The 26641-nt window shown below is 30.4% G+C and overlaps 1 protein-coding gene across 1 annotated transcript in view; it reads right to left on the bottom strand.

Annotated features, from left to right (window-relative positions):
• Positions 1-26641, bottom strand: part of LOC107454045 (ecdysone receptor) — a 320420-nt gene that overhangs the window by 154163 nt on the left and 139616 nt on the right. The gene's annotated exons all lie outside the window — the stretch shown is intronic.

Raw genomic sequence — 26641 nt, 5'->3', positions numbered from 1 at the left:
TGAGGGAATTGCAGGACCAGTTGGTGAGCGCTTGGTACCAGATACCTCAGACTACCTATCAGCACCTTGTGGAATCAATGCCACGGCGGGTGCTAGCAGTTTTGAGGGCTAAAGGTGGTCCTACATGTTATTAGCAGGGTGGTCATAATGTAATGGCTCTTCGGTGTATACATCGCATGTTCATGTTAAAAAATATTGTTCAGTGAGCATTCATAAGGTTAGAAATTATTACAAATGATATGTTAAACTCATCCGCATAATTTTTTATAAATTTTGTTACTAAGCTAAATAAATTTGATTTCGGAATAAATTAAAAGATAACTTATAATTTATCTATTAATCTCGATTTCTTCTGAGTTTTTTTTTCAATATTATAGTTCGGTAGAAAAAACGTTCAAAAATCTGCAAATATGATTAAGTTTGTGATAGATAATAATTTATATAATTGTAATAACATTTATTTGAGTAATGTTTTTGCTTGCATATAAATATTTGTCTAAAATATTTTTGTTCGCATTTACAGATTTGTCTACATATGTTTTGTTTACATACACATATTTGTCTAAATATTTTTATTTACACATAAATATTTGTCTAAATAATTTTGTGTTCATATTCATAATAGTCTAAAATATTTTTGTCTGCATATACAGATTTGTCGAAATATTTTTGTTTACATATACATATTTATCTAAATATTTTTGTTTACCTATGCATATTTGTCTATATATTTTTGTTTGCATATACACATTTGTCAAAAATATTTTTGTTTACATACAAAAATTTTGTATATTTACTTTTTTTACATATACAGATTTGTCTAAATATTTTTATTCGCAAATAAATATTTGTTTAAATAATATTAATATTTTTTTCTCTTTTCATCTACCATCCGGAGACAGACTCGAACAAATTTTTCCTGCTCTAACTCCTGCAAAATTTTCTTCGACTGCAACTCCGCAGCCTTGATTTAAAATTTCATGGATTTAAAATATTAAAATTTAATACGGAAAATATTAACAGGAAGGAACAGATTCGTTACTTGTCCACAGTCTTTGAAAGTTTCGCTATTGAGACAATTCCGTTATACAGGGGTTAAAGTTCTGTATAATTAAATAGTTGTTACAAAATTTTTAGGAGTTGTTATTAGCTCTAAAAGTATAATAATGACTTTCAAATAAAGTATTGCATATCTCAGTAAAATCATTAAATTTTATTGTACGAATAAAATACTCAAACGTGGAAACAATTGATTCAATTTAATTACAATTAACAATTAATAATTTCATTAAAACTTTAGCACTTTAAGAATTAAGCCGAGCATAATTTGGACATTCTTCGGGGACATTATTTTCTGGAATTAATATTGCGAGAGAATTGGTTACACAAAAATTTCAATTTCAAAAACTTCAAAATTGATGGAAATCGAAAAGATAAAAGTCTGAAAAATTTAAAAAATGAAAATCCACCGAAAAGATAAGTTTCTGAACATACCAAAAATGACAGAAATCAAAAAGATAAATTTCTGAACATACCAAAAATGACAGACATCAAAAAAATAAATTTCTGAACATACCAAAAATGACAGAAAACAAAAAGATAAGTTTCTGAACATACCAAAAGTGACTGAAATCAAAAAGATAAGTTTCTGAACATACCAAAAATGACAGAAATCAAAAAGATAAATTTCTGAACATACGAAAAATGACAGAAAACAAAAAGATAAATTTCTGAACATACCGAAAATGACAGAAACGAAAGAGATAAATTTCGGAACATACCAAAAATGACAGAAATCAAAAAGTTAAATTTCTGAAGATACCAAAAATGGCAGAAATCAAAAAGATAAATTTCTGAACATAAAAAAAAAATGACAGAAATCAAAAAGATAAATTTCTGAACATAAAAAAAAATGACGGAAATCAAAAAGATAAATTTCTGAACAAACCAAAAATCACAGAAATCAAAAAGATAAATGACTGGAAAAATCTAAAAAAAATTGTAAAAGAGGTACAACCACTTCGGACAATATTTTGAACGTTATTTAACGTTTCAATTGAAAATTTCTTGGTAGAAAGAAGATCGCTATATAGAGACTTCGTTGTAGGGAGATTCTATTGTTAATGTCTTGTCATTGCTTCACATTAAACCTTTCAATTGCTGTATAAGACATCACAATTAATGACGTTCATAACGCGATTTACGCTGATTTATTGATTGAATCAATCTATCAAAGAATGAGTGGCAATTTAGGGCTTGTTACGAAAGGAAATATTAGCCGTTGCTATGGAAACGAATGCTATTGACCTTAATTCCATAAGACGTTAGTTTGCAGGCAAGAGAGCAACGATTTAAAAACTCTATCAGGTTATTTTTACGACCACCTAAACAAATTTAAGAGTATAAGAATCTCCGGTTATCCTTCAGGAATGTCATATAGTCATGAAATCCAATAAAAAAGGTTCTTTTTCGATGTTCGAAAGAATTCGAAGTGCTTTTATTTGACATTATAATGAAAAATAAAACTGCACTGATAGTCTGTAGTTGGGAGAAATGAAATAATATCCGAAGGGAAAATTTTCGCGGAATGTGTTTAATTTAGCGCTTAAAGTGCTTGCTTAATTAATAATGGTATTTTGTTGGAAGGTCAGCTTTAATTCATGAAAAGGAAATTGCGGCTGTTTCATTACGGGACCCAATTAATAAAGATTATTTTAAGATACTAAAATAAATCCTATCTTTTATTTGATGAGTTTATTATTTTAATATTCTAAAAAAAAATTTTTGGAGAAATAAAATAACACATTTATCACTCGAAATGTTATAAAATAATCAAGCAATACAACAAACTTATTAACAGAATTGGGTTTAATATTGTGTAACGTAATCACTTTATTTGTGAATTCCGATTGAATTAAAAGTTTAATAAAAATGATCCAAATAAAAGAAATGTTTAAAAATTAAAAAGAATTCTGACTCCTTGTTCAAACGCCGAAATAAATCTGAAATGAATTCAGGCTGATTGAAATAATTCTTATCAGCCTAAAGTCATATGGGATATTTATAATAAGCCTAAAAAATTCCCCTTAGAGAAAATACTAGACATTTTTTCCAATCAGCCTGGTGATTGGAAAAGGACTCGAAAATTAAAGTGATATTAAAAAAATACCGAAATTTCCAATTAGTCAACTACATAAAAGGGTGCGTAGCCAAATCTTTCCGCAAAGAATAACCACCTTTTAAGTGTCTTTTTAAGCACTCAAAAAATATTTTTAAGCACTATACGGCACATTAGCAAAATGTAAAATAATTTTCGAAGACTTTACATGCTCCTGATAAAATAACTAGTTTCTGACAAAGAACTGTTTTCTTGATCATATTAGCCATAGATCCGAGAGATTTTTCGGTTGGATTTCAGAAGGAGGAAAATGAAACCTGAAATTGAGAATATCTTGCAAAATGCAGAAGTTTCACATAAGAGTGCAAGAATCTCACCGAATCCAGTTCAGTAGACGCATCTGCGGACTCGCAAGCATTTCATCAAACATGTAAAATGATTGGCACTTTCAAACGCTAACGGACCGAATTCAAGCCAAAATGGATTGTGGTTGAATGAATTGTGAAAATGTTGAATAGAACAATGTGAAAACCTCTCTTTTGCATAATATGCAACGAAAAACGACATTAAAAAGACAAAGAAAAAAAAATCATTTTTTCGAAAAAGGAAAATTAAGCACTTTTTAAAAACACCCCATGAACAAATCACCCCATGAACAAATCACCCATAACAAATCACCATTTTAAAGAAAGAAAATCAGCACCTTAAAGCACTTTTTAAAAACGCTACGCACCATGACATATTAATATAGAACAAAAATAGTAGCAATAACAATGTGTTTTGTTGAAGTTATAAAAATATAAGCTGTTGTCATTTTTTTCCCCTTCAAAAATACAATGTATAACATGTTTAGAAAAAATGCTTAACCCTTTGGGGAACTAGATAAGCGTAAAAGAAAAATTCTCGAACACAGTTTTAAAGATAGGAGAATTATTTATTCTTTCTGATTATTATTTATCGAACATTAATCGAACTTGACCACAGCACAAGGGTACACAATATCAATCAATGCCTGCAAGCTTCATCACATGAATTGCGCATTACATGGAAGTCAATGCCCTGATAGTCAAACGATATTTTTATCGTCGTGGAATAATAAAATATAAAAAAAGTAACAGACAACACAACACTTATGAGCCGAAACTGCTTGGTCAGCAGTTCAGTATACATCGAAGGCAGCTGAACAGATAATCGAACACTGGCTTATCGAAAGCATTCGAATTTTTCAAGGTTATCTATTTATCTTCATTCGACACACATATACTACATTTACACGGTGATATAATAACTTTCCTATTACTTTAAAAATCATTCCGCCGAGGGAATTGGAAAATTTTTAAATTCTGTTTTCTGTTAAAAATAGTTTGGCAATATCTGTTTACGCTATTGGCAACGTTTCGCTGTCATTTTTAGTTGTTTTACATTAGGTAATTACGACCTTTGATATTTTAGAATTTAAAAATATCAAAGATATGATTTTTTTTTTTTAAATTTTAATATCTGTATACGATGATGGCAACAAATGGCTGTACAATTCACAAAAAAGCAATAACGACCTTGGACTTTTTTCAAGTTGTCATTTTCAAAAATATCAAATTTCAAAAATACCAAAGTTATAAGTTGTTTGCCGTTAGCTGGAAGTGGATTTTGACAACGATTGCTAATTAAAATCTAGTTTTCATACGGTATGGCAATAAAGAATTTTGTATTTAAAAGTTTAGAACTTAGAATTTGAAAGTTAAAAAAATCTCAAAGATATAAATTGTTTGCCATTACCTGTATACGATATTGACAACAATCAGCTGTCATTTTCTAACGTTTCTATAGCATCTAATACAGAATTTCGGTATTTTAGAATTTAAAAATATCAAAGATATGAATTGTTTGTCATTATCTGTATACGATATTGACAACAATTAGCTGTCATTTTCTAACGTTTCTATAGCATCTAATACAGAATTTCGGTATTTTAGAATTTAAAAATATCAAAGCTATGAATTGTTTGCCATTACCTGTATACAATATTGACAACAATCAGCTGTTATTTTCTAACGTTTCTACAGCATCTAATGCAGAATTTTGGTATTTCAGAATTTAAAAATATCAAAGATATGAATTGTTTTTCATAAGCTGCAAACGATTTTGGTAAAGATTGCCTGCCATTTTTTTTGCGTTCATATCAACAATGCGGAAACAATGATCTTCGCTATTTTAGAATTTAATTTAAAAAAAATTTAAAAAAAGATGTCAACTGTTTGGCATTATCTCTAAGCTATATTGGGTGTCATAGTCTAGCCCTCCTACAGTAGTTAATGAGGAACTTTAATATTTTTGAATTTAAAAAAAAAATATATATAAGTTGCATAGAATTGTTTATCAATAACTGTAAGTGATATTAGCAGCGATTAGATGTGTACGATGCTGTTTCTATGTACGTTAAATAAATGTCGATTTTTGGTATTTCAATGTAATTTAAAAATAAAAAGGCCATTCAATGTTTTGATGCTATGCGGTTTTTTTATGGCATGAATGCGAAATTTAAAAAGCATCAGAAATTGGCCTTGACTTAAGGCTGCGGCTGTGACTATAACCTTAGTCATTATCAATCGAACTTGCCTAATGCACTAAAGTACAAAACATAAATCAAAGTCTGAGCCCTATGTCTGCACATGCAATGTCTGAATAAATTTGCAATTACTATTTTCAGTAGAGGAGAATAACTTTTGGAAGATATAAGGTCGTCGCTCATTTAGAATGACAGAGCACGCATGCAGAATTTCTGATTTCTAAAAGAGATTTTTCCTCAACAATTTCAAACAATGTAGTTATGTAATCAGCTTTTTCGATTTTGTCATTTAATGCTACAGATCTTACAGTTTAAAAAAAATATACTTTGACGTATTTAAACTGTAGGAAAAATTAATAAACGAGAACTCGCCATTAAAGAGTATAAAAATGAAGGTTTATTTTAAAAATGAAAAATAATTATTTTTTAAATTGCCTGTTGATAATCACTAGGTGCCTATTTTTACTTTAATTAAATCCATTTTAATAAAATTAATTAATAATATTTAATTAATTATTTAATATTTAATTAATAATATTTAATTAATTTATGTTTGATTTTAATTAATAATATTTAATTAAATTAATTTTAAAAATTTTTTGTTTAGCACGGGATAACTCAATTCTAATAAAGCAATTAAATTTTTTTTGTGTTTCTTAAAATTAGAGTTTTTAATTTTAAAATTAAATTTATTATAAAACTGGAATAATTCATTGTAGTTCAGAATTATAAATAATAAAGATAAACATTATGAATGATGTTGGAATTTTTGTTTGTTGAGATTTTTGTTGTTGCGGGGTTGATAATCATGCTGAGTCGATTATTTTATTACGTGTGAATATTGCTAAGTTTAATAATAATAATAATATCTTTTCTGAGAATTAATTCCACTGATGTTATTATGCTAATTAATAATTTTGATTAAAATTAACGCCGCTGCATTTTCGAATGTCGATGAGTTAATAATTTAATTGGGAATAAAAAATCAACAAAAAACGAAAATTAAGCCTAAAATCGAAAATGGCGCTTCCGAAGAAAGTGTTGGAGATAATTTTAAATTTGAAAAGGTTAAAAAAATTTTCAACAACATTGCATTGTCAAGAAATTCCCCTAACAATCCATGAATACACAGACAGCAATTTTAGATAATCAAATTTAAGTCAAGGACATCACAGAGGTTGACTAAACTTCCACTTTAATGCAGTTCATCTCTGTGACAATTCATCACTAAGAAGATAAAGTCGAGAGGGTGGATAACAATAACACTGTATCACATCGATAATGCCATATCGATATTTACCACCTCCGGATAAATACAATACTCCGGAGGAGAAAGTTTGATATATTACACAATTTGAGCTAGAAGCCCATCTCAAAGAAAACGACGAACGCCAATTTCAGACTTAAATGGGCTCCCGTCCAAATTTCCCACTTAGCTGATGGTGGATTCCGTACTTGCCAAGTAATTCTGTCGCAGAGTTTGCCTGACTATTATTGCCATTTTTTTTTTATCTGCTTTAAATAAGGATATTCCGCTGGGATATATATAATTTCTTTCTATTATATAGGAATTCCTCTTCTCTTTTTTAGCCTTCTGTTTGTTTTTAAGAAATAAGAAAGAATCGAGTGTAACTTACGTCGAGTATTTCAACGCATTTTTTTTTTTTGTTTGTGATATTGAAAGAATGTGTTTATTTGTTACTGAATTCAGTTCAGGATGGCCGAAATGGGTTAAATTGATAAAAAAGCTGGACATTTAGTCGAATAGTAAAGAAACTTTTCGTTAAAGAAAATTATTTTAGTTCTTTTCTTTCAAATTTTATTTTCAAACATGTTAATTTTGCGACGTTATCCCTGTTTCTTATTCGGAATTTTATTACTTAATAGCATCGTAGACAGTTGTAGCATTTTTATCAGAGGCCACTTTTTCAAAAGTGGAAGATTTTAAACGATTTAAAAAAGGAACTGTTGATAATGTAAGGCATTTTTTTTTAACCATTTCTCAAAATATGGTGAATAGTGCAAGGTTCATTTATAAAACTAAGAAACATTTCTAGAAGTAAATGTAGAATAATTTTCAGAATGTAATAAATTATCATAAAAATTCCTTATTTCAAACTAAAAAAATAATAATAAAAAGTGGCAATTGGGAGACAACTGGCGAAAAATTTTAATCGCTATTTGTTTCATTTAGTCACCCTGTGGTAGGTGGTGACCGTTAACTTTGCCCTATATTTAACCATCTTTTTTTAAAAAAGAAAGAAAAAAAAGACGTAAAATTCTGCTGCAAGGGTGCAAACTCAAAGACACAATCCAAAACATTCATCAGGCATTTAAAAGATTTTAAAATACTGCCATTTTTACCAAATTTTATTTCATTCTTGGTACAGAATGTGCAAGGGAGCATTGCAGACTATACAAACCCATATTGTTACAATATTTGTTGGTACAAAATATGCAAATGACATTTTATTTGTTTTTAAAGAATATTATGTAATATGTCGATACAGAACATATTAAAATATTATTTGCTGTTACAGAACATGCAAATAATATCTTATTTGTTGGTGCAAAACATGCTATTTATCTTTTTAGTCAAAGTGTAAAAAGAAAAAAACATTAATCCTAATACAAAAAAAGTCAACATTATAGTAATTGTTTTCTTATGAAAATTAATTCTTAGTTCACGCATAAATCCATAAAACAAACTTCAACGTAATCAGTAAACTATGTAATCGAAAAATGAGTCAACCAACTGAACTTTCCTCACGAATTTGAAAAAGAGATAAACCATCTACCTAGCAGTTAGCAACAAATAAAAATATCCAATTCACAAAAGAAAAAGGAAAGAAATAAGAAGGGAAATAATTTTACAGAAAAACAATTTACAATATGTTTCTTACTTAAAAGAGATTTAAACATTTCAAAATAATATTTGTCATTACACGATCGTCCAAAGCGAACGACACAGGTGTTGTCATCCGGGACTTGCAGTAGAAGGGGAGGGGGTTAGGGGGGAATGATGGAAGTGATAATGAGGCGCGAGACCTTCAACCAAGCGAGGCTCTAGAAAACCGTGGCCGTAACCCTTTCACTAATTCCAAGGACACTTGGCTGTTTTTACATCTCGGTTGGTGAGTTTAGCCAAGGACAAGAACGCGCCAACATTTCTTTTTGTTTTTTAAAAAGTAAATTTAGCCAGAGAGAACAGGAACCTTTCTAATCATTAAAGCTGTATTCACCTTTTGGTAAAAAAAGGGTGAGTGAATCAGAGAAGTGCAACCTAGTACCAGGTTATTTAATAATAAAGGTTGTGACGTAATTGTCGAAAAGATATAAGTATCTATTGTATGGATATTGGATGGGAAGTTGCTAGGAATGAAAAATTTCTACAACCAATGGTTTTTTTTCCGTCTTCTTCATATTAATCGCAATTTAGATGTAACTGAGGTAAATGATTCGGATATTGACAAATAAGAAGAAAAAAAAAATGCGATAATCTATTTTATTAAGGTACTGCATTTAGCTTTATAAAATTTTATTGAGATATTTGATAATTTATTCAACATCGTCTATTTTGAATTTGTCCTGCTAAATTTTTTAAATCATTTTAACTCGCCGTATATTAGTATTTTGAATACGGTGAATGATTCAGGTACATGAGTAACATCGTCTATTTTGGATTTGTAGTGCTAAATTTTTTAAAGCATTTTAACTCGTCGTATAATAGCATTTTGAATACGGTGAATGATTCAGGTACATGGGTAGCATCGTCTATTTTGGATTTGTAGTGCTAAATTTTTTAAAGCATTTTAACTCGCCGTATAATAACACTTTGAATACGGTGAATGATTCAGGTACAGGGGTAAACAAAATAATGTGAAAATTGACATGTTAACTTTATAGATAACAGATTTCTTAAAAAAATTTTGGGGAAGGGGGTGATTAATATTTTAGATATTTTTATTTGTAGTTTTTTAACTGTAATATAAACTTAACTGATATTTTTGACTCTTTAATAGGGTTTTCTTAATTAGGGGGGAGAGGGTATTTTTAAAAGATTTTTTGGCGGGGGATATTTCTCTTGTCAAATGTATGCTCAACTTTATGATCACATAAAATAAGGAATTTTTTCATGATGTGGGTTATTTTTTTTTTAATTTTTCTGGTAGGGGTACTTTCTGAAAAATATTTTTCATTTGTAAATGTTTTTATTTACTTTCGAAGGTTTAACAGAAAATTCTATTTTTGTTCTTTTTTGAAACATTTCATCATTTTTGTTAATATTATCACAAGATTGACCCCTCGAAAGATCTTTGTTAGTTGTCTCATTACGTATGAAAATATCATCATAGAAGAAACATGATTTAAAATTTTCTTTAATGGGAACTACAAATTAACTCTCGTAAATTAATTTATTTCTTTTAATTCGAATGAATATTTATTTATTTTAAATTTGAAAGAGTTTAATGGTTGCTAAATGCATGCCTTTCTTAAAGTATTACTGATACTTTGAGACATTTCTCATAGCAATCGAAAAGGGAATTTTTTTTTTTTCCTTCCAGAAATTTTTTCTTTTGTGCCTTTTATCCCGGATTATTTTTTTACTTAATTTTATTTACGTGAATCTTTTATACAATCATAATTCTGTTTTCTTAAAATTACGCCTTACAAAATGTTACCGACAGTTCATGAGAAAATAATCGAGTAATATACATTGTATTCAGATATTACTAAAATAATGGCTCCGATTCTGTCCCAAATGTTGTTTTCTGATTAATTTAATTAATGATTCCGAATCTGTTCCAAGAGTTATTTTTTGATCCATTTCATTAATTTTTCCAAAGCTGTTCCAAATGTCATTTTCTGATCAATTTCATTAATTGTTCCGAAACTGTTCCAAATGCTTTCTGTTCAATTTATTCAATGGTTCCAAAGTTGTTCAACATGTTATTTTAGGTCAATTTCATCAATGAATCCAAAGCTGTTCCGAATGTCATTTTCTAACCAATTTCATTAATTTTTCCAAAGCTGTTCCAAATGTCATTTTCTGATCGATTTCATTAATTGTTCCGAAACTGTTCCAAATTCTTTCTGATCAATTTATTCAATGGTTCCAAAGTTGTTCAACATGTTATTTTAGGTCAATTTCATCAATGAATCCAAAGCTGTTCCAAACGTTATTTTCAGACCAATTTCATTAACGGTTTTGAAGCTGTTCCAAATGTTACTTCCTGGTCGATTTCATTAATGGTTCCGAAACTGTTCCAAATGTTTTCTGATCAATTTATTCAATGATTCCAAAGCTGTTTAACATGTTATTTTAGGTCAATTTCATCAATGAATCCAAAGCTGTTCCAGATGTTATTTTCAGACCAATTTCATTAACGGTTCTGAAGCTGTTCCAAATGTTACTTTCTGATCAGTTTCATTAATTGTTCCGAAACTATTCCAAATGTTTTCTGATCAATTTATTCAATGGTTCCAAAGCTATTCAACATGTTATTTTAGTTCAATTTCAACAATGAATCCGAAGCTGTCCCAAATGTTGTTTTCTGGCCAATTTCAACGAGGGTTTTAAAGCTTATACCGTTGATATTTTTTGACTATTTTTCTTAGGGCTGCAGGTCTGTCGCGGCGCGAATTTTCCCGAAATTGTGCTCTTTTTTTTCCTAAAATTCGCGAATTTCTTAATATGTTTTGATTTGCGCGAAAATTGCTTTAAATTTGATTTTTTTTTTCATTTTTAATTTATTATTTTTATTTATCAGAATTTTTTACTTTCCTGAAGCCTTAAATTGAACATGTAAAATTGATTAGATATTTAGGGGAGTGAATCAATAGCAAAATGACAAGAAAATAGTTCAGAGATAATCCCAATTTTATCAAGTAAGGTGGTCTTTCTACACTCAGGGAGGGTAAGAGATTGATTACCTTTCTGCAGTCAGTAAGAGTACAAAAGAAATTGGAATCACAAAAGAAGGAAAATCTTATAAATCAAATATTTGACATAAAAATTGTTACACAGGCTATTGCACTGGGCAATGAAATTTCTACTGCCTTTCTACAAATCCAGACAATTTTTCCTAGGTAGCTTCTCGTGATTTCTTAAATTGGGATCAATTTCTTAGATGAGAGGGAGATAAGGCCTTTGTAACTAGTAGTTTGAATATAGACTGTTTGAGTTTTCACAGCAATTACTTCTTACAAAGCAACGGTCAAGGAATTGCGCGTTGATGAAGGAAAATTGATCGAGTTTTGGAAATCAAAGACCGATCGCTATCCAAAATTGGCAATTCGATGTTTGTCGGTTTCTACAAACAGCGTGGACGCAGAAAGGGACGTGGACGCTAAGTATAAAAATGTATTAAGTGATGAAAGACGAAGGATAAATGAGAATAATCTGACAATGTACAATACTTTGCACTAAAATTCTGTTCTTTTAGATAAAAATATTAATATTGCTTGAAAATAAAAGAAATATTTTTGTTATGTTTTTCTTAAAGCTTCTTTTATTATTTGCGCAATTTCTGTCTTTTGCATCATTTATATAGTAAATTTTTTTATGTTTAGAAACTGCGTAATTTTCATAATTTCCCGCGAATTTCGGGTCTTTTTTCCCGCGACAAACTTGCAGCCTTGGCCTATGAAGCTATTCCGTAGTATTTTCATATCGAATAACAGAAACAGTTACTAGGTTCTTAGGTCTATTATTTCAAAAAGTAACAACTGAAATGAAACATGTTCTTTTAAAAATATATATGTAAATAAAAAATGAAATTTAAAAAACGACTTTTCTATTTCATCTCTGCTTAAACTTGCTAAGACGAGCCAACCAGCAGACCTGTTCTTTTAAGTCACCTCATCAGGACTTAAGAACAAAGGAACTTTCTCTTCCCACACTTAAGATCAATAAATTTTATATAAGAAAATAAAATAAGCACTGGGAGATCTGAAAAAGAAATGAAATAAATAGAAAATAAAATTCGAAAAATGATTCATTACTCGCACACTAACACTGTTTTATGCAACAATAGAGAACATAAATTATCATCCTATAGAAAATGGTTGTCGTATTCCAAGGGCAAAAATCTCTTCATTTTCCAAGCTGAAAAAAAAGTAAAAATAAAACTGGATCGCTACAAACAAAGAGTTGGCAAATAATGAATTTTTTTTTTCTTTTTAGATTTCTTCTTATTTTATTTTCTCGATTCTTCATGAATTCGTGGAAGATGTTGACGTTTGACCTTGGTGAGACACCTAGTGGATGATGGGCGCAACTAATTTAGCAGGTGGGTAGCACCAGCAGGAGCTGTCTACTTTTATTTTCTACGTTTGTGGGAGGAAAATATGCAGGTAGCCAAAACACAAACATCCGTTTCAGATGTTACATAAGTACTGTATTGTGATATGAAAAAGATCGAAATCCAATTTCCTAATTTGAAGGAAAAAGTGTTCAGCAAAATCTAAAATTATCAGAAATGGGGATTAATATGGCGATTTTAACAAAATCTGAATGGGGATCAGAAATGGGAATTTTAGCGAAATCTAAAATTATGAGTAGTATCAGGAGCTGNAATTAGTTTAAAAATAAATTAAATTTTAATTTTTTTAAAATACCCAAAAAAGGAAATATTTGAAATGCTCCATTTGTTCGGAAAAGCAAAGTGGGAAGTTAATTTTTTGTTACAAGATTTTTATTATATTTCTAAACAAAAGTTGCGATAATTCATAACTTTTAAACAAATTTAATTGTAAAACAATAATGAAATATTAAAAAACACATAATTTTAACTAAAATAGTTACATAAGAATTCTCATTTGTGACTAAATATTTTTTTTTTCTCGAGTTAAACCTATAATGCATCGCAACTTTCATTTAGACATGTATAACGAGCAATTTGACGAAATATAATTAAAAACAGATAAAAATTTAAATGTATGGAGCATTTCGAAAACACAAAATTTACCAGAATATTGATTTTGAGAAAAAGCCAGTTTTAAAATTTGCACACAATAATACACTATTTTTTGCTTAAATAAGCAATTTTTAATGAGTTAAATATGTGTAAAATACTTATGATTAGCCTCTTCAGAAATTATATAGTATTTAATAATATTCAAATGAAAAATAATCCAAAATAACAACGTTATTACAATACTTGAAAGAGAAAACGAGAAAGATGTGATAACACATTTTTGAACATATTTCAAATATATAACTTTTAGCACTTAATTTAATGTTCAAGATTCGCCTGCAGAATATGTCAACCCTTCTTTTTTAACTAAATTCTTTTCTAATGATATTTTTTTATATTTTCTTGAATTTTTCTTTGCCTTGAATTTTTGAGAGGATTTTCGCTTTTTCTGACTTGAACGCCTGCAATCTTTCCTTTCAGCAACTGTTACGGAGCTCTGATAAATATGTTGATTTTTTAATTTTTATGTCTCAACATAACCTAAATTGCAGCAATAACGCCAAGCTCTAATCTTTTTTTGGAGATAAACACTTATTTTGCAAATTTACGCCAAATGCAACTGCAAAGGGGCGTGGTCATACTAAAAAAGCTTATATCTGGGTGAAAAATGATCAGATTTTAATTATTTTTTTTAAATTTAAAGCTTATGATTCCTACTTCAAATATAAACTAAAATCTCAAAATTGAAAATTTAGCTAACCAGCAGACCTGTTCTTGTTAGTCACCTCATCAGGACTTAAGAACAAAGGAACTTTCTCTTCCCACACTTGAGACCAATAAATTTTATATAAGAAAATAAAATAAGCACTGGGAGATCTGAAAAAGAAATGAAATAAATAGAAAATAAAATTCGAAAAATGATTCATTACTCGCACACTAACACTGTTTTATGCAACAATAGAGAACATAAATTATCATCCTATAGAAAATGGTTGTCGTATTCCAAGGGCAAAAATCTCTTCATTTTCCAAGCTGAAAAAAAAGTAAAAATAAAACTGGATCGCTACAAACAAAGAGTTGGCAAATAATGAATTTTTTTTTTCTTTTTAGATTTCTTCTTATTTTATTTTCTCGATTCTTCATGAATTCGTGGAAGATGTTGACGTTTGACCTTGGTGAGACACCTAGTGGATGATGGGCGCAACTAATTTAGCAGGTGGGTAGCACCAGCAGGAGCTGTCTACTTTTATTTTCTACGTTTGTGGGAGGAAAATATGCAGGTAGCCAAAACACAAACATCCGTTTCAGATGTTACATAAGTACTGTATTGTGATATGAAAAAGATCGAAATCCAATTTCCTAATTTGAAGGAAAAAGTGTTCAGCAAAATCTAAAATTATCAGAAATGGGGATTAATATGGCGATTTTAACAAAATCTGAATGGGGATCAGAAATGGGAATTTTAGCGAAATCTAAAATTATGAGTAGTATCAGGAGCTGTCTACTTTTATTTTCTACGTTTGTGGGAGGAAAATATGCAGGTAGCCAAAACACAAACATCCGTTTCAGATGTTACATAAGTACTGTATTGTGATATGAAAAAGATCGAAATCCAATTTCCTAATTTGAAGGAAAAAGTGTTCAGCAAAATCTAAAATTATCAGAAATGGGGATTAATATGGCGATTTTAACAAAATCTGAATGGGGATCAGAAATGGGAATTTTAGCGAAATCTAAAATTATGAGTAGTATCAGGAGCTGTCTACTTTTATTTTCTACGTTTGTGGGAGGAAAATATGCAGGTAGCCAAAACACAAACATCCGTTTCAGATGTTACATAAGTACTGTATTGTGATATGAAAAAGATCGAAATCCAATTTCCTAATTTGAAGGAAAAAGTGTTCAGCAAAATCTAAAATTATCAGAAATGGGGATTAATATGGCGATTTTAACAAAATCTGAATGGGGATCAGAAATGGGAATTTTAGCGAAATCTAAAATTATGAGTAGTATCAGGAGCTGTCTACTTTTATTTTCTACGTTTGTGGGAGGAAAATATGCAGGTAGCCAAAACATAAACATCCGTTTCAGATGTTACATAAATGCTGTATTGTGATATGAAAAAGATAGAAATCCAATTTCCTAATTTGAAGGAAAAAGTGTTCAGCAAAATCTAAAATTATCAGAAATGGAGCAAAAATTTTTTTCTCTACTCTGATTGATAGTAAGTTAGATCCTAATGGTTAAAACACTAAACAAAATTTTTCATACTATGAAAATTATTTAGACAAATATGTGTAATTTGCATGTGAAAAAAAATAATACCCAAACTCTGAGTCGCAATCATTTAAATTATAACTTATCACAAAATAAATGTATTACATTTAAACGCTTCTGAGCTTATGTTTGAAAGTAGATCATTTACGTCGCACTAGAGCTGCACAATGGGCTATTGGCGACGGTCTGGGAAACATCCCTGACGATGATCTGAAGACATGCCAGCACAATTTTGATCCTCTGCAGAGGGGATGGCACCCCCGCTTCGGTAGACAGACGACCTACACGCGAAGTCGAGCACTTTACGGTGGAATAGTTTAGCGAGGACCAATACCGCACACCTTCGGTCCCTACGCAGACTGATCCAAGTGGTCACCCACTGACCACAGCCAGTGATGCTTGACTTCGGTGATCTACTGGGAACCGTGTCTTAACGAACAGTCCACTGCGGGACGCTATGTTTGAATGAATGATTGAAATAATACATAAATTCCAAAACTAAGTTTATTTAACCAATTCATTTGAAAAGTTAATTGAAAAGATATGCAAATGAATTCATTGTATCAATTCAATTTATCATTTGTAATAGTTTTCTAGTTTTAGAATATTCTCTAAAAATCTCCTTGGAATAAGATATTTTAAAAGTTTTGACTATGCATGTGAGATATTGATAGATGGATTTTCTCATAATAGTTTCGTACAATTTCAATATTTGGTACAAATTCTGTAACGCTTAATTTTTCAACTGTTACGTCATAGAAGAAATATTTTATTTTAAATAAAATCAACTCTAATTATGCATACTTAAATTGAAATTAATATTTACTTAGTAATTATCTTCATAATTTACTAAATAATTATCTTAACAATTTACTTAATAATTATCTTAGTAATTTACTTAGTAATTATCATAATCTTCTGAGTATTCAATGAAAGTTTTAAAAGAGTACATACAGATGTTGGAGTCGAATATTTCAATTAAAGACTAAATAACTGAAGGTACAAATTCAGAGTAATTCTGAGGGTGGGGCAATGAAGGCATTTGCCCCAAGGCCCTGCTTTATTGACAATCGATTTCTTTTTAATGGTTCTGCGGCAATTCGTCGAAAGTTAAATCTGCTACGAATTATCGTTGCAATAAATTGTGCCTACGACGAATTGTGGCCCCTAGTAATTGTGAGCGAAGTATTGTCCCTCGGAAATTGTGAGCGACGCATTGTTTACCTTTTTAATAACAATAGTATTAGAGCCGGGATGGCTCAGAGGATAGAGCGTTCGTCTTCCAATGAGGTGAACTGGGTTCGAATCCCGGCGATAGCTGGTTAGTACGAATCCGCATCCGGCTTGTACCGACCACAGTGCTGACGTGAAATATCCTCAGTGGTAGACGGATCATGGGTTAGAGTCCCTTTGCCGTCAGGCTAAACGTGGGACGTTCTCGTGGTCTTCCTCTCCATGTAACGCAAATGCGGGTTAGTTCCATCAAAAAAGTCCTCCACGAAGGCAAATTTCTACCAATTCTTGATCCAGGAGTTCCTTTGTCTTCTGGATTAGGTTCAAAATTACAAGGCTACGGAGTTGAACATTAGAAGTCGTAAGCTCAAAAACTGGGTCGGATGTTCGACGACGGTTATATTATTATATAAAATATAACAATAGTATTATCAAAATAGTAATAATATGTATCTTTTCCATAACAATAATTGTAAATATTGAAATATGCAACCCTTGTTTTTGAAATTTTATTATAAAGATGAAATAGAAAAGAAGGCAGTAGTCACCAGATATGTAGGGACCCCGCAACAAAAAAACTTCAAAAAAATCAAAATTGTAGTATTAGGAAATGCAATTTATTTAAATATTAAAAGATAATTACGTAAGCAAGGTTTTTAAACGCAAAATTTCTTATTTCTAAAATCTCCAAATAGACCGCTCAAAATACAAACATTACGTAAGCATGATTTTTGGCAATTATGGATCTCTTCCTCCTCGTCAGGAAAAATAAGCAGACCACAACCCCCTCTCGAACCTAAGCAGAAAAGTCAGCACCACCCCCTCCATTGTTTTGTTGATTTAAGTTTGATTGTAATTGTAGTATTCTAATTTTTAATACAATTAAAATAAAAGATGTAACTATGCATAAAACAAAATTTACGTTTAAATTCATCTTCAAAATTTTAAGTAGAATATTATTTAGGAATATTTTACATTTGTATGCTCCTTCTGTGATCGAAAATTTTGACCTTTGTCTCTGGAAAAAAAAATTAAAAATTTTTCTTTGCTCATATTTAACTTTTATTTAAAATTGTTGCAAATTTAGTTTTATTCTAAATTTTTTACAGAATGTTTCTGCTTTTTTTTTTTTAGTAATTTTAGAGATTTACGTAAGCATTNTTTCAGATGTTACATAAGTACTGTATTGTGATATGAAAAAGATCGAAATCCAATTTCCTAATTTGAAGGAAAAAGTGTTCAGCAAAATCTAAAATTATCAGAAATGGGGATTAATATGGCGATTTTAACAAAATCTGAATGGGGATCAGAAATGGGAATTTTAGCGAAATCTAAAATTATGAGTAGTATCAGGAGCTGTCTACTTTTATTTTCTACGTTTGTGGGAGGAAAATATGCAGGTAGCCAAAACACAAACATCCGTTTCAGATGTTACATAAGTACTGTATTGTGATATGAAAAAGATCGAAATCCAATTTCCTAATTTGAAGGAAAAAGTGTTCAGCAAAATCTAAAATTATCAGAAATGGGGATTAATATGGCGATTTTAACAAAATCTGAATGGGGATCAGAAATGGGAATTTTAGCGAAATCTAAAATTATGAGTAGTATCAGGAGCTGTCTACTTTTATTTTCTACGTTTGTGGGAGGAAAATATGCAGGTAGCCAAAACACAAACATCCGTTTCAGATGTTACATAAGTACTGTATTGTGATATGAAAAAGATCGAAATCCAATTTCCTAATTTGAAGGAAAAAGTGTTCAGCAAAATCTAAAATTATCAGAAATGGGGATTAATATGGCGATTTTAACAAAATCTGAATGGGGATCAGAAATGGGAATTTTAGCGAAATCTAAAATTATGAGTAGTATCAGGAGCTGTCTACTTTTATTTTCTACGTTTGTGGGAGGAAAATATGCAGGTAGCCAAAACACAAACATCCGTTTCAGATGTTACATAAGTACTGTATTGTGATATGAAAAAGATCGAAATCCAATTTCCTAATTTGAAGGAAAAAGTGTTCAGCAAAATCTAAAATTATCAGAAATGGGGATTAATATGGCGATTTTAACAAAATCTGAATGGGGATCAGAAATGGGAATTTTAGCGAAATCTAAAATTATGAGTAGTATCAGGAGCTGTCTACTTTTATTTTCTACGTTTGTGGGAGGAAAATATGCAGGTAGCCAAAACACAAACATCCGTTTCAGATGTTACATAAGTACTGTATTGTGATATGAAAAAGATCGAAATCCAATTTCCTAATTTGAAGGAAAAAGTGTTCAGCAAAATCTAAAATTATCAGAAATGGGGATTAATATGGCGATTTTAACAAAATCTGAATGGGGATCAGAAATGGGAATTTTAGCGAAATCTAAAATTATGAGTAGTATCAGGAGCTATCTACTTTTATTTTCTACGTTTGTGGGAGGAAAATATGCAGGTAGCCAAAACACAAACATCCGTTTCAGATGTTACATAAATACTGTATTGTGATATGAAAAAGATAAAAATCCAATTTCCTAATTTAATGGAAAAAGTGTTCAACAAAATCTAAAATTATCAGAAATGGAGCAAAAAAACATTTGCTCTACTCTGGTTGATAATAAGTTAGATCCTAAAGGTTAAAACAGGAAACAAAGTTTTTGAGTCAATGAAAATTATTTAAACAAATATGTATAATTTGCATGTGAAAAAAAATAATACCCAAACTCTGAGTCGCAATCATTTAAATTATAACTTATCACAAAATAAATGTATTACATTTAAACGTTTCTGAGCTTATGTATGAATGTAGTTTCATTTACGTCGTACTAAAGCTTCACAATAGGGTATTGGCGACGGTCTGGGAAACATCCCTGAGAATGATCCGAAGACATGCCATCACAATTTTGATCCTCTGCAGGGGGAGGGGGGGTGGCACCCCCGCTTCGGTAGCCCAACGACCTGCAAGCGAAGTCGAGCAGTTTACGGTAGAACAGTTTAACGAGGACCCATACTGCACACCTTCGGTCCCTACGCAGACTGATCCAAGTGGTCAACCACTGACCGCAGCCAGTGATGCTTGACTTCGGTGATCTGCTGGGAACCGTGTCTTAACGACCAGTCCACTGCGGGACGCTATGTTTGAATGAATGATTGAAATAATACATGAATTCCCAAACTAAGTTTATTTAACTAATTCATTTGAAAAGTTAATTGAAAAGATATGCAAATGAATTCAATGTATAAATTCAATTTATCATTTGTAATAGTTTTCTGGTTTTAGAATATTCTCTAAAAATATTATTGGAATAAGATATTTTTAAAGTTTTGACTGTGCATGTGAGATATTGATAGATGGATTTTCTTTTAATAGTTTCGTACAATTTCAATATTTGGTACAAATTCTGTAACGCTTAATTTTTCAACTGTTACGTCATAAAATAAATATTTTATTTTAAATAAAATCTACTCTAATTATGCATACTTAAATTGAAATTAATATTTACTTAGTAATTATCTTGATAATTTACTTAATAATTTATTTAATAATTATCCTAGTAATTTACTTAGTAATTATCTTAATCTTCTGAGTATTTAATGAAAGTTTTAAAAGAGTACATATAGGTCTTGGAGTCGAATATTTCAACTAAAGACAAAATAACTCTAGGTACAAATTCTGTAACGCTTAATTTTTCAACTGTTACGTCATAAAATAAATATTTTATTTTAAATAAAATCTACTCTAATTATGCATACTTAAATTGAAATTAATATTTACTTAGTAATTATCTTCATAATTTACTTAATAATTATCCTAGTAATTTACTTAGTAATTATCTTAATCTTCTGAGTATTCAATGAAAGTTTTAAAAGAGTACATATAGGTCTTGGAGTCGAATATTTCAACTAAAGACTAAATAACTCAAGGTACAAATTCAGAGTAATTCTGAGGGTGGGGCAAAGAAGGCACTTGTCCCAAGGCCCTGCTTTTTTGACAATCGATTTCTTTTTAATGGTTCTGCGGCAAGTCTGCTACGAATTATTGTCGCAATGAATTGTGCCTACGACGAATTGTTATCCCTAGTAATTCTGCGCGCGGTATTGCCCCTCGGAAATTGTGCAAGACGTAATGTTTACATTTACCTTTTTAATAACAATAGTATTAGAGCCGGGATGGTTCAGGGGATAGAGCGTTCGCCTTCCAATGAGGTGAACCGGGTTCGAATCCCAGCGATAGCTGGTTAGTACAAATCCGCATCCGGCTTGTACCGACCACAGTGCTGACGTGAGTAGGCGGATCATGTGGTAGGAGGATCATGGGTTAGAGTCCCTTTGCCGTCAGGCCAACTGTGGGAGGTTCTCGTGGTCTTCCTCTCCATGTCACGCAAATGCGGGTTAGTTCTATCTAAAAAAGTCCTCCACGAAGGCAAATTTTTCCCAATTCTTGATCCAGGAGTTGTCTTCTGGATTGGGTTCAAAATTACAAGGCTACGGGGAGTTGAACATTAGAAGTCGTAAACCCAAAAATTGGGTCGGCTGTTTAACGACGGTTATATTATAATATAAAATAAAACAATAGTATTATCATAATAGTAGTATTTAATTAATTAGAATAATTGTAAATATTGAAATATGCAACCCTTGTTTTTAAAATTTATCATAAAGATGAAATAGAAAATAAGACAGTAGTCACCAGATATTTAGGGACCCAGCAACAAAAAAAACTTCATATAAATCAAAATTGCAGTATTGGGAAATGCAATTTATTTAAACATTAAAAGATAATTAAGTAAGGAAGGTTTTTAAATGCAAAATTTCTTATTTCTAAAATCTCCAAAGAGACCGCTCAAAATACAAGCATTACGTAAGCATGATTTTTGGCAATTATTGATCTCTTCCTCCTCGTCAGGAAAAAAAAGCAGACCACAACCCCCTCTCGAACCCAAGTAGAAAAGTCAGCACCACCCCCTTCTTTGTTTTGTTGATTTAAGTTTGATTGTAATTGTAGTATTCCAAATTTTAATGCAATTAAAATAAAAGATGTAACTATGCATAAAACAAAATTTACGTTTAAATTCATTTTCAAAATTTTAAGTAGAATATTATTTAGGAATATTTTACATTTGTATGCTCCTTCTGTGATCGAAAATTTTGACCTTTGTCTCTGGAAAAAAAAATTAAAAATTTTTCTTTGCTCATATTTAACTTTTATTTAAAATTGTTGCAAATTTAGTTTTATTCTAAATTTTTTACAGAATGTTTCTGCTTTTTTTTTTTTAGTAATTTTAGAGATTTACGTAAGCATTTCACTAAGCAAAAGTAAGCAAATTACAAAACCCTCTCCCCTTTTAGATGTTTGCGTAATATTTAAACGGTCCCGAATAATGTGTATATAAAATAGAAAGATAGAACAGCAGTCGATATTTTTTTAAGAATCAAGCCTATGTCATTCGACAAATCTAATGTTATAGTACTCACTAAATTTTTTTATATTTTATTCTAAATTTTTTTAAAACATTTTTCTACTTTTTTTTGTTTTAAATTTTTTTGGAGTAATTTTGGAAATTTACGTAAGCATTGTAAGAATTTTACCCAGCAAATTAAAAAAAACCTCTCCCCTAGTTAGATGTTTACGTAATATTTAAACGGCCCCTAATGTTGTGTATATAAAATGTAAACATGAAAAAATAGAACACGAGTCGATATTTATCTTAAGAATGACATTCGACATATAATAAATAACATTCAAAATTCATAAAAATTCATAAAAAAATGTAAATTAAAATTTATAAAAAAATGTTTAATAGAATATTAAAGTTTTTTCTTAGATAAATTGAGTTGTAAAAATATTTTTCAAAATAAAAACGATTTTAATTAAATTAATTCTGGGAAAAAAAAAACGCAATCTAGCTATGCTGGAACAGTACAACAGATTGTATTGTAATCTAGCAATAAAAAAAAATTACATCATTCTTACCAAGACTCCCGGTGAAGGTTAAATACCCCAGCTTAAAATCGATTCTTTTTTCCAAACGATCCTAACATTCGAAAGACTATGTTCGAAACTACAATGTAAGCTTTAAGCGTTGTAAATATAGAAATTTTCCAAGTGTATGCCAGAATATGTATTCATAAAGGAGGATGAAAAACAAATAAAAACTCTAGAACAAAATAATGACACAGGAAGAAGGGGTGCTTAAAATAGGTAAAAGTTCTAAAATTAGCAAGAAGCGAGAGGGTGCGCTGCACTCTTCGCGGCCTTCATCCCATTGACCTTGACCGGGGCATTTGTCGAACAGACGGAAATTATCGACCGACGGACGGCGCCGCCCCGGGACCCTGGCACATCAACCGTTTGCGCCCTCTCTGATGAAACAATACTCAAATAATCAAGGAGCGTGAACGAAAGGGTGAATTTAAAGACCGCAGACGTCATCTGGAACACAATGAATCGATTAAATCGAACATTTTAATAATTCTGGAATGTTTATCAATGAAAATAAAACTTAATCGAGTGCCGGGAAAAAATTCTCGAATAAAAAAAATCAGGAAAACTTGTCTCGTTAAAAAAAAAAGAACAAAAAGCAATTTTAATATTAAACATTTAATTCACTAAAAATAAAGTGTTTTGAGATTTTAAAAAAAAAAGTTCCGGCCAGGGGTCTACAAAATTTTCTGAAATTAGGACTCATTTTCAGGAGCCAACCAATTTGGAAAGTAAATAAATGAAATAAAACACTAATGTTTTTTTTTTTTTNATTTTTTTTTTTTTTTTTTTTTTTTTTTTTTTTTTTTGCTGTATGAAATTACATAAAACCAGCCATCAATATTTTAAAATAATAATGTTTCTTAAAAATACATAGTACCAAGAATTAACCATGACTTTTCTCTTTCAACATAATATCAAAATACAAACAAATAATGGTCGGATTATGCAGTAGGGAAGTAATGCTGCCATAATTTGTTTGCATTTTAACATTTTGAAAACACTTTTATAAGCATTTGAAACTTCGTGGATAACTTTGACTGTACCTGAACGCACTTTTTTCTATACTTCAAATTTTCAAATACCAATGGAGATAAAACAGAATTTGGCATGAGAAGTTCCTTCTGCGACTTAGCGTCCTCTTTAAATCAGTCAACAGTTAGCTAACTTTAGCTACTTTCGTTACAAAAGTTAGCGATTGATTAAATAAATACAGAATCATCAATTTATATCAAAACATATATTTTATCATTGATGTACTTACATAGCTTATGTGCAATCTATTTTTTATGCTTTTGGAACATTTTTAATTTTATCGGATAACTATTACCTTTTTTACTCCACTTTTGTTTACTCTTTTGATATTATTGTCATTACTCCAAAATAGAAGTGTAGAGTCGGTAGTAGCGCTCGACTCCGATTCCAACATCGCAATTTTCTGAAGGCTCGACTCCTACTCCAACTTTTACACCGTACTTTTCTGAAGGCTCTACTCCGACTCCACTTTTAACACCGTACTTTTCCGAAGGCTCTACTCCGACTCTATTTTTAACACCGTACTTTTCTGAAGGCTCGACTCCGACTCCATTTTTAACACCGTACTTTTCTGAAGGCTCGATTCCGACTCTATTTTTAACACCGTACTTTTCTGAAGGCTCGACTCCGACTCTATTTTTAACACCGTACTTTTCAGAAGGCTCTACTCCAATTACTACTACTGCAACGGACTTTTCAGAAAGCTCGACTCCAACTCCGACATCGGACTTTTCTAAAGACTCGATTCCAATTCCTACAACGGACTTTTCAGAATGCTCGCCTCCAATCCAACACCGGACTTTTCTGAAGGCTCGACTCCATTTTCAACTCCTAGAACAGACTTTTCAAAAGCTCGACTCCGACACCTGACTTTTCTGAAGGTTCAACTTCAACTCCGACTCTGGATTTTTCTGAAAGCTTGACTCCAACTACAATATCAGACTTTTCTGAAAGCTTGACTCCAACTACAATATCAGACTTTTCTGAAAGCCCAACTCCAGGGCTTTTCTAAAGGCTCGACTCCAACTTGTTTAAAATTTTCACAATTGAAGATAACACAATAGTTCAGTCAAATTCATAGTTCAATAAATCAATCATGTTCACAAACGCTCAAATGTATGAGAATGGCGATAAGTTTATAATTTATGCAATTGACATATTATCCATTTGAGTAATATTTTTGATCACATAATCATAAATATTTTTCTAAATAATTTTCCGAAGTTTGTTTCAATTGTTTTAATATGAATTTTCCAAATGGTTAAGAAAAAAAAAAATTTTCAGTGCTAACTGTATTTGATTTTGCCGATTGTAACAAGTCAGATTCGTAACTAGGCATTTCTTTTCTTGGTAAAAGAAAAAAAAAATTCAAAAAAGCTTTTATTTTTATTTTGGTTCGTTTTATCGACAAATCCTTTCTCTTGTCGCCAAAGGCCACTCATAAATTCTCGTTTGTAATCCGCGAAAAACGCAACTTGCTCTTACTCCTGCGTTGTTTACAAACAAGAAACTGGGAGACGGAATTGAGGTCATCGTCTGGTCAAGGGCAGGACTGAAGCTTAAGAAGGGGTTAAAGAAAATTATACCACTTCTTTTCAATAGATATTCTCCAAATTAATATATATAGATTAAGATTTCGTTACATTCTTAAAAAAAAAATTGTTTCGATAATATTGTTTTTATAAAGTCTGGATTAAAACATTTACATATGTATGTAAAAATATTTTCAGTTTAAAAAAAAATAAAAAAAGAAAGGAAAGGAGAAACTAAGAAAAAAATGTTCAGCTTTTGGTTTTATTGTCAAAAAATGACCATTTAGAACAAATAACTTTTAGATAAAAAGAAACTTTTTCCTAATTCGTTTTCAAGAATTTTGATAACTTCTTTTCAATTAACTGGAAAGTTAAAATGGCACCAATTCTGGGTTTAAATTTTTTTTAGCAATAATCCAAAAAAAAAAGAAAAAAGAAGCCTTTATTAAAGGAAAAAAGAAAGAAATATATTGTGTATCAAATTTATTATTTTGATTCCCATTAAAATACTGGACACTGCTTTGATTCATTAATGTCTAACGACCCTTTTATGGGACAGTTCTAAAAATACACAGTAAGACCACACAGGTTGTTTTTTTACCAAAATAAAGATTAATTATTAATTGATTGTTGCGAATGATTAAAAAAATTTTACTTACATTATTTTTTTCAGTTCATATTAGGTTGAGAATAAAACTGTAATCTGCTACTGTTTTTTTTTTTTTTTTTTTTTTATTTAAATTTTCTGTGCATTCTCAAAAGACACTAATAGAATACGTAACTATTCTAAGCATGTTTATGCACAGCGAAATGATTTGCACAATCTGAAAAATATAGTCCCAATTAGTATAGGTATTCGAAGCTTTAAGCACACGTTTTTTAATCTTTGAGATATATTCTTATAATTTCTTTCAAAACGCATGTTTTAAATTTTTAATAGTTTTTTTTTTTCATAGAAAAAAAGTACTCACATTTTTACTAAGTTAGTT

The sequence above is a fragment of the Parasteatoda tepidariorum genome, chromosome 5 (assembly GCF_043381705.1).
Source record: "Parasteatoda tepidariorum isolate YZ-2023 chromosome 5, CAS_Ptep_4.0, whole genome shotgun sequence".
Lineage (NCBI taxonomy): Eukaryota > Metazoa > Arthropoda > Arachnida > Araneae > Theridiidae > Parasteatoda > Parasteatoda tepidariorum.
Note: the sequence above shows the minus strand (reverse complement) of the source record. Positions and strands in the feature narration are given on the sequence as shown.